At 43.4% G+C, this 14,601-nt stretch overlaps 1 protein-coding gene and 1 pseudogene across 4 annotated transcripts in view; one reads left to right on the top strand and one right to left on the bottom strand.

Moving 5' to 3' along the window:
• The window catches only part of Pde7b (phosphodiesterase 7B), a 353,839-nt gene that overhangs the window by 84,456 nt on the left and 254,782 nt on the right, over window positions 1-14,601 (top strand). The window contains exon 2 of one of the 3 annotated variants that reach the window (XM_031380552.1): window positions 8,931-9,162. The exons of the other annotated variants lie outside the window; for them this stretch is intronic. The gene's annotated coding sequence lies outside the window, so the exon portion shown is untranslated. The remainder of the gene's footprint in view (window positions 1-8,930; window positions 9,163-14,601) is intronic. 3 annotated transcript variants of the gene reach the window in all.
• LOC116097900 lies at window positions 5,671-9,685 on the bottom strand (annotated as a pseudogene). Its single transcript, XR_004121606.1, has 3 exons — window positions 6,922-9,685; window positions 6,309-6,875; window positions 5,671-6,270 (listed from the first exon to the last, which is right to left on the bottom strand). The product of XR_004121606.1 is annotated as a myb-binding protein 1A pseudogene (transcript).

Here is a 14,601-nt window from a genome sequence, read left to right as displayed (position 1 = left end):
CTTTCTGTGTAATAAATGAGTAAAGAAATGGTTTTCCTGAAATATAATGTGTTCTTCCACAGATTCCTGAGGAGGAAATGCCTGTCTAAAGAATGGGGAGGCATTTATGGGTTCAGGCCCTCTTTCCAGTACATACTCAGCCCATCCTTACCCTCTGCATGATTTTGAAGGCCATGGTTCATAATACATTCATGCTAGATTTGAAACTCTAAGTATCACCCTCACTTCTATGATCTCCTCTTCCTAAAAACCATGTAGATTTACTAAAGCTTAAAAAAAAATTCTCTCTGTGGACCCTTGGGGAGGTAGGAAGTCAGAAGGGGTGAGCAGTGAGCTGTTCTGGAAGTACTCCCAAGCTTTGCTGATTGTCACAACTGTGAGTATTAAGGTACTAGGGATGACAGTATGAAATTCAATAAGATGGTACCACACTTAACAGAACATATTCCAACACCAAAGCATGGCAATAATATGACAACTGCTTTTTCATCATGGATGTCTATTAAACTGTACTCCCATTATACAATCTTAAGGAACACTATTGGAAACCTTCTCCTGCCTGAAGCCAAGGATCTATGACTTGCAGTGGTCTTGACAGTCCTGCGACCTTCTCCAGGCTTCATGTTTCTCAGATCCAGGATCCTTATGATTAGTTCATCCCCATACCTCTGTACTCATTCCTGATTCCCTTTAGATTCTTAATTACCTTTAGATTTTTGCATCTATAATTATGTTTCTTAGAATAAATACCTTCCAAGTTTAGCTTGTGCTTCAATCTCAACTGAAAAGTAAGATAGTATTGTTTCTTCTCTCCTTTATCCTTGCACAATCTTTCTGAATCTTTCCATGCCCACTGGGGGGTAGTCAACTTGGTCCCCTGTAAAGACACTCTTTCCTAAACACAGTTAGGTCCTTCACCCTTTCCCAGTGGCAAGGATGCATGAGGAGGCTGATCATCTCCATCCACTCCCCACCCACCTCTGCTCTCTAGACCTTTAACTTTGCAGGTTTCCCTCCTTTAGACCAGTGGTCTCCATCATGGGAAGAACAAAATGTATTTCCTCCCCAGGTACTATGACTGATGAAGGAACTGTGCTCTGCAACTCATGCACCACAGCACCAAGTAGGTGTATACTACATCTCCCCCTCTTCCACAAAACCACATTCAAAGAGGCCACGCGATGGGTTCTAGAGGAAGTAAAGTGTTTATGCACTGGCTTATTTTTCTATTGCTGTGACAAAATACCATAAAGTATAAAAGAGGGCATTAAATACATGACAGCTCATGGTTCCAGATGATTAAAGTCCATGACCATCATGGTGGGGAGCATGGCAGCAGTCAGGCATGGCAGTGAAGCCATATGTGAGAGCTCACAGCTGATCCACAAGCACAAAGCAGAGAGAGAGAGAGAGGCAGAGAAAGACAGAAAGATATAGACAGAGAGACAGACTGAGACATACAGAGAGAAACAGAGAGTCAGAGAGACAGAAGCAGAGAGAAATAGAGACAGAGAGACATACAAACACAGAGAGAGAACTAGAAAAGGTATATATATATATATATATAGGCTTGTGAAACTTCAAAGCCCACTCTGATCCCAGTGACACACCTCTCAATCCCTATCAGTTTCACCAACTGGGGACCAAGGCTCCAAAACATGAGCCTTTGGGACCATTTCATTCTAATTACTACATACATGTATCATTCATATATATATATATATATATATATATATATACATATGCATATATATGTTATGTATATATAATGTGTATATATATAATAACCATTATCATGAGTGTTATTCCTCCCTCACCCCTACAATGAGAGTCAAAAATATAAGCCAAATGGGCCACAGATAATACAGCTAATAAGGTCCAGGTTTGGGATTTGAACCTCAATATGCTGTTTTTCGTTGTTTACTTATCTGTCCTCCCATGCCTTTTCCTGTTTCTTCCATTGTTTCTCGACTTCACCTTTAATAACTCACGATGTATGTATTAAACATTTATAACTATGGCTGGTAATCAACCCTTGAGACTCTAAGATGATAAATAAAAGATTAGACAGCACTGCAAAATTCTCACTCAAGTTTTCCACTGTTCAGATTTGGAGTTTATGTATTTGAATCTGATATACAGTGTTTTTTCAGAGCTCATGACAGGATTTTTCCCAAAATACTTGGACCCAGATATCTACCCAGTTGCAATAGCTTGATGCACTTGAGAGAGAGGTCTCAGTTATACTTCAGGCCACCAATCTTCAGGTGCAGTTTTGCTAGAAGTATGCTTGCCTGGAGGCTAGAGTCATGCTTCCAACCCTGTGTGCCATCTGACCCCATCAGCTCTCCAAAGGAGGTTGACCAGAAGGACACAGCCATTCTACTGTCTGCTACTGCCTGGGACCAGAATGGCAAAACACTTCATTCTCGACAATTGCTTAGTAATTTAACTCTCTCTCTCTCTCTCTCTCTCTCTCTCTCTCTCTCTCTCTCTCTCTCTCTCTGACTGAAACCAGGTTTTCCAAGTTTTGGTTCATAATAAGGAGTTTTTAAACATTTAAAAATAGGGGTCTGTAATCAAATGCTGAGCAGCTCTCTGGAGACTGCTGCTGCTGGCCGTTCTCTAATAGAAAGCATACGCCATTGAGCTAACATTTTGTTCTTGGACTGAAGGAAAAAACAAAGCTGTTAAAAGCAGGTAGGCTCATTTCCCAATAGCAATGGCATTAATATCGCTCAAGCCACTCCTGACCATAGCTAATTAGAGCTTTTGGAGAGATGGCCCTTCCTGAGGGTCATGCCAGGTTAGTCAGACCACAGAGTTGCTGTTGGCAATTGCCAACAATGGATTTGTTAAGAATTTCTGCTTGGCTTGAGGTGACTATCTGAGTTTTTTCCCTCTCTTTTGCTGTTGTGTCTCTTATTTTGACTGGCTGAGGTTGGGCTGAACCATGAGGCCAGAATCCAAAGGCAATGCCAGCTTGTTGCTGGAGATCTGCACTGACAGATTGTTGAAAACTTATTAGTCTGACGTTTTAACAGCCTGCAATAGGATGGAAATCTGCTCCTTCACTGGAAAAGCTTAGGAAGGAAAACATAAGCCTGGGCTAAAATCTGCCCTAGTTCCAAATCTGTTGGCCTCTGGTACCAAAGTGCTGAGGGCTGCCACAGTGCTCAGAGATGAAGGCCTAACTGTGCCACCCACGCAGTAGGCAGGACTGAGCAAAATACTGTGGACTGCAGCCACTGTAAAGAAGGAGACCCTGAAAACATATCCTCCCAGAGCAGGGAAACTGCCATGCCTCCACACAAGGTGCTAATGGCTTCCACAGTAGCAGCACTCAGCCGTTCAGGATGAGCTTTGCACCAGGAGGCTGTAGAATCCTTTGGGTCATAACTGTTCTATGAAATAAATCAAGAAAACAGAACAAGGAACACCTTAAGCTCCAGTACCTTCTTTAAAGCTAAAATAAGCAAAAACAATGCATTGGTAAGAGATAGCTGATGTCATTAAATTATAATTGTTTGTTACAAAACTAAAAGAATTCATTAAATTCCCGCTTTCTGAAAGCGAGCCTTCCCCCAAGCTGGGAACAACTTTCAATTTACTATTGATAGCTAAAGCTTTATTACCTTCCAGGCCCAACACCAGGGTTACCCCTTTTTCTGTGACAGCCCATCAGGGTTAGATGTCATAAAAGAAGTAGCCCTTTAGTTTGTATATTCTGACATCATACTGGGCTAAAAGAGGACAGGACATTCACAGCATGGCACGTGTACAAACTCTACCAACCTCTTGAGTATTCATTATTCATTCACTTATTTGGACAACATTAATGGGTCCCAAATTCCCAACCCTTGTTCCCCCTTTTAGGAGTTTGGTCTCAATAGAAGCCATACTTCATGATTGTTCTTCAGACCTAAGACGTTTTTGCCCTAGTCCTACCTTCTATGGACCAAATATTACTAACAACCATTCTGTTGTCTGCTTTAGGAAACTGTAAGGCAGGAAACAAGCCAGAATTATCTAAGGTTTATTATTTGTTTGTTTTGCATTGTTTGGTTGTGGTGCTGAAAATTGAACATAGAGCCGTATGTTGTTAGGTAAGGGTTCCACCAATTGAGCTACATCACACCTGTTGGGGCTTTGAGATCGAGTCTTACCATTGCTACAATTGACCTTGAATATTATATGTACTCCCGGTTGGTCTCTAGACCGTAATCCTCCTGCTTCCCCAATGTTGGAGTCACAGGGATATACTGCCACAATCAGCTAAAAACAAAATTAAAATATCTTCTCAGGTCAGGTTTGAACACTTATCACCCCTTGCAGCTACATACAATATGTCTCTATCTACACAGCAGCACTTACTAACTCATAAGCATAAATGGCCAGACAGTATAGCCCCTCTCAGGCTAACAGAGATAACGCTATTATATACCCCAAAATTGCATCAATGAGTTTGTTGCCCATTAACTACATAAACATTGGGAGTGTACATTGATTTAAGTCACTATCCTAGACATTTGGGGACCTGGGGAGTGAGCAAATAAGACAGATGAAGCTCAAATACACGTGTGGGCATACATTCCCATTCTATAGGGAGACTTACAGATGGACCGAGAGCTGGGATGCAGGCTTCAGCCAGTGACAGGGCGTCAGCCCTGGAGATTGCCTTTATTGTTCCTTTGGGAAAGATATTTCTTTTTCCACCAAAGCACAGCAACCTCCCAATAGCCTGGCCATGGTTAGTGCTTTAACTCTGGAAACTCACCTTTGATGTTTTGTTTGTTTGCTTGTTTTTCCAAAAATGAGCCTGATCTATGTAGAGGGTTTGTTTTAATTTTGTTTGTGAGTGTGTCAGACACAGTCAGAGAGATGTTGGGTTTTCTACAGTAACATTCAATATTCAGTCACTGGCTTTACGGATTTCAAGAGGCCGCTGTGCCAAAAGTTTTGTGATCCCTGGATTGCTGCCACATGCTGTTTTCTTAAGTCAACAATTCACTGGTGCCTGCCCATCCTCCGCTTTCCCAACTGTGGTCCACCAGCCTACTGAGCTCATGGCCTGAGGAGTCTGTTAGCAGTCATTTGTGAAGGCCCAGACTATAGCCTGATCCTCCAGTGATTTTACAAAATTCAGTTCCCTTAGTTAAATCATTCTAAAAACAAGCAAACTATAAATGTGGAAGAACAAAAACCAGAGAATCACATCTTTTATTCTCTGATAGTATTGAATATTATGCACATGCAATAACTGTTATTGCCTCTACTAACACAGACAGAAGCTTCACAATGCTGAGGGTCTCCATCTTCAGCTGTGGGCAACTGCCCCTCCCTCCTCTGGAGGGAAGATACTTTTTCTAGACAGATTAGTTACTGAAGGCCTGCTAAGAGGTTTCTGTACACCAGTGGTAGCAAGTTTCAGAAAAGGAAAAAGATGCATTAAAACTTACTTGAGACAACAAAAAATTACCCGTTTCCTTAAGAAAGTAACAGATAAAACAATGAGAACATGCTCTAAGCCTGTTGCTGCCGTTAACAATTCCTAGTGAGCATAGTACTATAATTTGAATAGTATTACATCAGATACAATTTTTAAGAAAACAAACTTGTTGAAAGTTTAAATGTGTTTCCTAAAATTATTTCTTTTTTTGGTGTCATATATTATGGCTTGTTTATTAAAATATTGTTGAAAAATAGGAGTTTCTGGAGCGGCTGGTGGCAGGGAAACAGACCATACACACTCGAGGTGTCTGCACTCTCTTCCTTCCTGGCCACTCTCCTTTTCTTGGCCCCACGCTGTAACAGACTGGGCTCCTGCTCATCAGAGACAGCCTTGCTCTTCTCTTTGGCAGGGGAGACTTTGTATGACCTCCTTTGTGCTGAGAGCCTTCTGATGATGCTGTTTGCTTCCGGCTCCATGGGAGACACTGGAGTGGTTCCATTCACCTGTCACAGCTTCTCTTTTTTTTCTTCTGCAGTTTTGGGGTCTTGGCAGGGGTGCTGGAGCTTAGGGTGGGGTTATTGGGAGCTGGACTCTGGGTCACAGTTATCCCATTCATCTGGGATGGGGGGCTGGTCTTTACCCGTGGCAGCAGGCATGGCGCCCTCTGTCACTGCATCATGCACTGATGCAGCATCCTTTCCTGGCATGGCACCCTCAGATTTAAGTTTCTTTTGCTTCTTGGTCTCTGGCAAGAATCCCCTTTTCTTCTGCTTTGTGCTAATGGGGCTCTGGGTGTCACCAGGAATATCCTTGGCATTCTAATGGGGCTCTGGGTGCCACCAGGAATATCCTTGGCATTCTTCTTTTCTGACTTTGGATGCTGGACTCCTACCATCCTCATGGCCTGCCAGTAGAAATCATAGAAGCGACTGGAGCCAGACGAGTGATTTCCCCTGCTGCAGGCTTTGCTGCAGCCTCTGTTGCTTGCTCTGAAGCATGCCCAAGAGAGCAGTGAGGTCCACAGACAGCTTCTCATGACTGACTGTCCTGAAGAGAGTGTTCAGCAGCTCCAAGATGGATAGCTCCCTCATGTTCTGTGCCTCCCCAAGAGTCTGCAGGGTCTGGGTGGCCTTCCCCAAGAGTTTGATAATCAGCTGCTCCCACTCAGGATCCTCAAAACATACTCTCAGCTCCCATGCAGACAGGGTCTTCTGGAGCAGCAGGCATGCCTGGGTCTGATGGCGGGGCTGGGATGGGCCAGCCACATGCTGGACCAGGATGAGGAGCAGGTTCTTACGGATCAGTGAGTATCAGGAAAAGAGGCTGAGGAACATGGGGACCATGAGTGGGCTGTTATGCTTGGTCAGAAGAGATGCCAGTGATGCCAAATACACCCGGGTCACAAAGTCCAAGTCCTGGTCATCTGAGTCCTTGCTCAGGCTTGGTGTCAGCTACGCGTAACTTCCGACCGCCTTGGCGCCTCTTAGTGGTGTTGCTCTTGAGGACTCGCAGCAGGTACAGAGGGCCACTGAAGTAGTAAAGGGCAACAGAGGCACCAGTCTGGCTGCCAGCCTGCTGCACAAGCCTCTCCACCTGGGCATGCAGAGCCTCCGCACAAGGCTCCACCTCGTGGCAGTAGCAGCAGGCACGGTGCAGATGGTGCATGAAGATGCAGACGGTCTTGCTCCTGCTTGGTGGAGCCTCTGCTGCGCATGCTCTGCTGGATGATGTTCAGCAATGGCTCAAGCAGTTCCAGGATCAGGGAGTTCTCAGGCTGCTCGGTCACCAGCACTTCGATCAGGTCTAGTGCCCTGATCTGGAAGTCCCATCAGAGCTTCTTCTTCTGCAGGTTGTTTTCCTCCTCATGCTGGGCCTGGATATGCATCTTCTGTTCTGCAAATAGACTGGCCAGGTTCTGGTCCAGGGCCATCATGGCCTCATCCCCATCTCCTCTCCCTCCTCACCCCCCCCCCCCCCATTGTCCACTCCACCCAGTGCATTCTCAGCTTGTAACACTTACATCACCTGTTGACGGAAGCCTGGGTCCACATCCTTATCAGAGTCCCCCTCTTCACTTTCTCTGAGTTCTCATTGTCCTCACAACCCGAGTCCTCTCCATGCTTCAGCCGCTTCTCATCAGTATCATCAGTGACCACCACGCTGCCATCCTCATCCTCATTTGTCTCAGGCTTAAGCACAGCCAGAATTAGCTGCAGACCATGTGGAGTAAGGTAGGAACAGATATGACCAAATACACTCTGGACCACTTGGCGCATCAAGTTGCTGGGTTGAGCCAGCAAGGACCCCAAGATCTCCACCATCACTTCCACCCATACTGGCTCCTGGAAGGCTTTGGCTCTAGAGCATGGCCGGTGGGGATTCTGCCCCATGCTTTTCTTGATGCAAGTCTGCATGTCTGGTGGGACATCACAGCTTTCTGTGGGGGGCTTGAAGAGGTGGAGGCCCACCAGAAGCAGCAGGTGCTGGAAGGCCATGGCCCTGGTCTCTGAGGAGTGGGCCTCTAGTTCCTTCAGAGTATTCATCATCTGGTCCCAGCCCTGACACTGCTGTGCTCTCAAGGGTGTCACACTGGTCACATTGTGGTTATGGTTCAACAGCATGTCTGCCAACTGTGCCACAAGTCCAGGGCTTCCTATTTTCAGCCAGGTCTGGTGTCTGCATGAACTTCACACTGAGGGTCTGCAGTAGGCTGAAGAAGGCACTGACAATGACCCCACAGTTGCGGTCATCCAAAGGGAAGGAGAAGTGCTGCTATGTCTCTAGGATTTGGGGAGTAGCCTTCTTTGTCATAAAGAAGATGTGGAACAAGCAAAACCTGGCTATTTGCTCAACCACAGCTTCATCCTTTTCCAGGTGCAGATGATCCACAAGGCTGACCAGGCGGTGCACAATCCACTTCCGCAGCCAGAAACCAGGTTGCTCATCCACATTCAACGATATGTACTGAGCTCTTCTCTGGTTGGCAGTGCTGAAGTCAACCAAGGAGTCCAGGTCAGGCTGCAGGAACATGTCCTGCAACCAGGCCACATGGCTCTGCAGGGCTTCAGTATTCCAAAACCGTGTACATGCCAGATGGTAGGCATGGCAGGGAGACCTTGACTGGTGATGGTTGTAAAGGCCACCATAATCGAAAACTGCCACTTAGAGTCATCCTGGTACCCCTCTAGGAAGGTATCCACATATGTACTTATCTCTGGGATGGGGCTTAGAAACAACCATGTCCTCCCCAAAATGGCAGATCAAGTCTCCTCGAATCCCCAACTACAACTGCTCTTCTGACAGAAGCAGCAGATACCACCCAGTAGGTGGAAACACATGTAGCTGGATGTCCAGGATGGATTCTTCAGCAACCCCTCCTCCAAAACTTCCTTCCAGAACAGTTCAAATTTGTTCTCCTTAAGTGCCAGGCAGGGCACGTCCAGAGCCACATCAGGCAGCTTATGCTCCTTCTTTACAGAGTCGCTGACACTTCGGTGTGCTCACCAGACTGGGAATATTGTCAACTGAGCCAATCAGTGACTGGAGCTTTGTTGGCACCCTCTGCTGAGCCAAGAGGAAGCGCTCCAAGTACTTGGGAGAGCTGAGGATCACTTTCACGTCACCCTTGAGGATCTTTGGCTGGATCTCCTGGAACATGGACTCTGAGATCTCAGAGAGGATGCCCACCAGAGCCTTTATTGGCTGCCCCTGTAAGTGGTTGAGGTGATAGGACAGGATCTTCAGCAGTCTCATGGACTTCATCAGGGCCTTTTTGTCCTTCACTAGGCAGCCTGACTGAAAGAGGGCTAGCACTCCAAACAGGTTTGCAAAGAGAGTGGGTCTTATGTACTGTGCCTTGGGTCTATGCCTGTGCACTGCTTGTAGGCTGTACTTTTCTTGTATCTAACTCAGGATGTCACACAACAGGATGTCTTCGAAAGACTGCAACAGTTGTGCCAGCGCCAGACTATAGAAGCCTAGCAGCTTCTCAGCCCACCCAAGCCCAGCGATTAGGCGCTTCAGGGCACATTTCATCTCGGAATCACTCAGCCTTGTGCACAAGTACTCCAACAACTTCTCCATGGCCTGGAGGCGCATTTCCTGCTCAGGCTTCATAATGTCCCAAAAGTCCAAGAACTGGAGGCTGTGCTCCAACAGGCTACGGTGGTCACCTTGAGGTGCTTCTGTGGGAGACGCAGGCTCAGCTTTGGTGGGGCTCTTCATCTCCTCCATGCTGAACTAAACACATGGGCTCAGAAGACAGTCTCTTCAATTACTCCTAATGTTCACAACTATGAGAAATATAATTAAAAAATACAATTCATTTAAGAGAAATATATTTTATTGTATACTTTACCAGAATATGCAGTTTTAGTTAGTAGAAATTAAAAGTTTTAACTTTAAATTGATGCCAGCTTTAAATTTAATGTTTTTATTGTTACTTTTTAGTTGTAAAAATAAACATTATACATATTCAAGGTATAAAAATAATGACTTGAAACATGTACAGTTGTGAAGTGACTAAATGAAGCTAATTAGTAGATACATTATCTCACATACCATTTTTGTGTGAACACAAATACATACTCTCAGCAATTTTTCAAGTATACAGTGTATTGTGATGGTTGTCATTGCATGGTGTACATAGTCCCTTGAGCCTATTCTCCCTGTCTACAGTGTATTGTGATGGTTGTCATTGCGTGGTGTACATAGTCTCTTGAGACTATTCTCCCTGTCTACATTGTATTGTGGTGGTTGTCATTGGGTGGTGTACATAGGTCTCTGAGCCTATTCTCCCTGTCTAGGCAAAACCTTGTAGCCGTCGAAGCCTTTCCTCCCTCTGGCTACCAGTGGCCACTATCCTGCTCTCTGCTCCTATGAGTTCAACTTTTTCAGCTTGCACACATAAGTGAGATCATTTGATATTTATTGCTCTGTCCTCACCTTATTTCACTTACTATAATATCCTCTTCTTCTCCCTCATTGTAGCAAATGATAAAGTTACCTTCCTTCCTTCTCTGGCTAAAAAATACTCTATTTTGTGAAATGCTTCACTGTATTTATGCATTCAACCATTGATGTTCATGTCATATTGTGGCTATTGAAAATAACAGATGCAATATTTTAAAACTTCACCGAACAAAAGTCAAACACTAAACTTAATATACAAAACTCTTAACTAACACTAACTGAAAACAGCTTACAAAATATTGACTTAAAATACCAAGTATTTCTTTTTGTTTAAAAACACTATAGGAATTAACACAGGATGTTAATGAATGAGTTTAATGCTTATCCTTAAATTTATATTAATGTCCCTATAATGTTTTAATATAGTTCTTTCTTGCTTGCAATGAATTAAAAATAACTTGAAATGATCTGTGATGCAATTAACATCACCCTATTTTACAGCAAGGAGAGGAGGAGAGCAGGTTTGACCCCAGATGATGAGTACATGAGATGAGGTAGCAGTGGGTCCATGCGATTGAAAGCCTAAGCTCTCTGGCACAAAGCCAGAAGCTCATGAGTGAGTAAAGGGAATGTCTCCAGACATAGTCCAGGTAGCAGGAGCAAGGACAAACAACCAAGAAGCCAGTATCTAGAAATCTATATGGTGCAACAAGGAACAAAAAAGTATCTGGAAATCCATAAATCTTGGTTATGCTTCAGTTGTTGACAACAGATTCCCATCTGGGCACTGGTGGCGCACGCCTTTAATCCCAACACTTGGGAGGCAGAGGCAGGCGGATTTCTGAGTTCAAGACCAGCCTGGTCTACAGAGTGAGTTCCAGGACAGTCAGGGCTATACAGAGAAACTCTGTCTTGAAAAAGAAAACAAACAAACAAAAAAGAAAAAGATTCCCACTCATTGGAGAGAGAATTCTACAGTGAGTACTCCTGTCTCTCCTCCGTTCTCTACTGTTACAGGACTATAAGAGCATGAAATGGTAGCTAAACAACACTTAGAACAATTTTTAGCCCTCAAACTCAATGAGTGTTAGCAAAGTCATAAATTTTTAGTTAACCTCTACGAGTTTCAGAGATCTGGCACCAAAACACAGGCTACGATGAAGCATGTTAGGACCCTAACAATAAAGTTGGTTGATTCTTTATGGCCTGTGCAGATAATAGACTCACATTCATAAAGTCTCTTTAACCATGGGCTATGTGCCTCAAAAAGAATAAGCAAGTGCTAGAAGGATCTCTCTCTTGCTAGCATGGTTCCAAAATCTTGAATTGGTACTACAGTGGTTATACTTTGGTATTCATGGTTAGCCTTCACTAGAATTGTTGGGCAGGAACAAGATGCTCTGGCTATTTCAGACACAGAAAATGAAGATGGAATAATCCAAGAAGTAGAATTCTGGTGTTCAAAACCAGAAGTCATCCAGAATTAAGTCGCCCAAATGAGGCATCACAACAAACATGACCATATCATCAAAGGAAGAGGGTTGCAGACCTCACAACCCAGCAAGACATAGGACCTTTGCTTGTGTCAGATTCTGTATGGAGAGGGGACACTGTGGCTTAATCTAATTAATCTTCTAAACTAGGGCATCACCCTGAGCTGCACAGTGAGCAGGAGCCTGGCAGTGAAGGCCTGGCCAACACTAATATTCATTAATGAGAAAAGGCACTAGAGAGAATATTGTTTGAGGCATGCCCTGCGAATGAGCGGATTCCTTTCTGGGTCCTGCTTTAAAAACCATTGGTATCATCAGGTAACTTTGAAAAAAACAAAGCAATTAAGGAGCTAGTTAAAGGTGCCTCAGCCATCATCCAGGTTGTCATAGAAATAAAAACAGGGAAGCAGAAGGTCTCATCCTCATAAAAAGAACCACAACACTTCCCTTTGCTACTTGGTAATAGGCTTGTCTGGTCAGTAAACCCAGGCAGGCCCTGACTGTTAGGGAGTGTTTCAGACATTCCTCCCAGCTTAGTCCTGACAGCCCAAACACACATGCCTGTTGAGTGACACACCTCAAGCTTCCCTTAGCATACCATAGCCATGGGAAGTCATGCAACCTCTACCCACAATGCACAGGAAGGCCTTCGTTGAAAGAAGAGCACCTATCCCAATGGCAATGTGCATACAGGCTTTATCATTAGCCCAGAGATATTGGTAGAAAGTTATTCTGCTAAGAGCTGAAAACATTTTAGAAATCTCTGACCTTTCATCTAGAAATAATGATTAACTTGTTGGGGTTGTAAACATACCACTTTAAAAGGCAGGTGATGCAGAAAATAGAACCTGGCTATTCTAAAGGGCTCAACCTCTGTCAAAACACAAACAAAACAGGAATAACCAGCATGAACAGACTGCATGGGTTGTTAATCCACACATTTGCTGTTCCCTGGCCCACCTTGGTGGCACATATCAATGTCCCTATGCTATATCCAAGAAGATGAATTAGGACAAGATTAAATGGCCTGATTCAGAGCCATCTAGGTCAGCAGACGCTTGTGATCTGAACTCTGTCTAGAATCCAGCACCCTCTTACCTTCGCAGCCCAAAGCCCTCCAGCAGCCTTCCAGGGTCCCCAGCCTCCCTCCCCTGTGGTTCCATCACAGCTTGCTTCTTTCCCAATCCCTGGACCCAATGTCCATCTTCTAGAAACTAAGAGAGTTCGAGAACTATCCCACTGAGAATTTCACAGCTAGCTGTGAGGATTGTTGATTTCTTTTTCCTTCAGGAATGGAGTTAACCAAGCTGTGAACTTTGAAAGAAAGAGAAAATTGGTTTACACTATTAGACTGGCAGTCTTTGTCAGAGTAAGGGAAATAGCTACACATGGTGGTTCATCCTCTTAACTCCAGAACCCAGGACTTAGAGGGAAGTGGATCTCTGTAAGTTGAGGGCCAGCCTGAACTACAACAGAGAGTTCCAGACCAGGTTGGGACCAGAGCTAAATAGTGAGGCTTATTAAAAAATAAACAAAAAAAAGGAAATAATTTAGTAAGTGATGTGAACAAGTTATCAACTACTGGCCTTCATGACCCCAAGGACACACTGATACAGAACTACACTGGACAGAGGGCAATTTTGATATTCAAAGCATTGGATGTTGCCAATTCATTCTTGTTATGTTTCATGTGTAAGTGAGTTTAAAGAATAAGACACAGATATTTAGAGAATAAGTTGGAAACCTTGTATGCCCTCCTGCATACCATCTCTGCAATCTCTCCTCCATACCCTACATTTGATGCCTCATTTGTTATTCAGTTCATGTTTTTCTTTATCACTAAATTAATGTATTCATAAGAAATGTATGCTTTTGGGTATTTTCATCTTCTTAATATATGGAGTTCTTTTTAGTATGATATTATACTTTACCTTCTCTCTCTCTCTGTGTGTGTGTGTGTGTGTGTGTGTGTGTGTGTGTGTGTGTATGTGTGTGTATGAAGCATGTACATGGACAACTTCAGGTGTTGGCCCTAACTTTCCACCACATTTTGAGACAGGGTCTGGCTGTGGTTCACTAATGCCTGGCTACCTGGCCCACAGGTTTCAATAATCCTCTCTCTGTCTTTGCTTCCCACCCCACAGAAAAAGTGATAAGATTGTAGATGTTTTCTAATGTGTGTTTCTTCACATGGATTCTAGGAGTTCAAGCTTATATATTCATTTTTTCAACACAACTGCTATCCTCCATTGAACTATCTCCCCAATTCTAATATTACATTGTTATGACTTAAGTATATGTTTAGTGTAATTTGAAAATTATGTATGTTTGGCATTCCATAATGTGAATATTACATATTTTATTTAAGTCCTTTATGTATTATATGTCCTTTTAGAGTTTATAAAGTCCTATTTCATCTTTAATTATAGAATTCAACTCATATATGATATTTCACTGAAGTTGTATGTGAAAATAATTCTAGTCAAAATTCTACAAAATCATTTGCTCTGTCACAATGTATGACTTTTTAACTTTGCTAAATTTTACAAACACTTACCAATTCTGCAGTGATTATTTTATGCCTTAGCCCCAAAAGTATGAAAGGAAAGCTTCACATTTCTCTGGAGTTTTGAAAATATTTATTTTTTCCAGATTTCTAAATTTTGTCAAATCAGTGAGTTTTTTTTTTATTTTAGATATTTTCTTTATTTACATGTAAATTTCTCCATTCCCAGTTTCCCCTCC

Source organism: Mastomys coucha, unplaced genomic scaffold (assembly GCF_008632895.1).
Source record: "Mastomys coucha isolate ucsf_1 unplaced genomic scaffold, UCSF_Mcou_1 pScaffold2, whole genome shotgun sequence".
In the NCBI taxonomy this organism is placed as follows: domain Eukaryota; kingdom Metazoa; phylum Chordata; class Mammalia; order Rodentia; family Muridae; genus Mastomys; species Mastomys coucha.
Note: the sequence above shows the minus strand (reverse complement) of the source record. Positions and strands in the feature narration are given on the sequence as shown.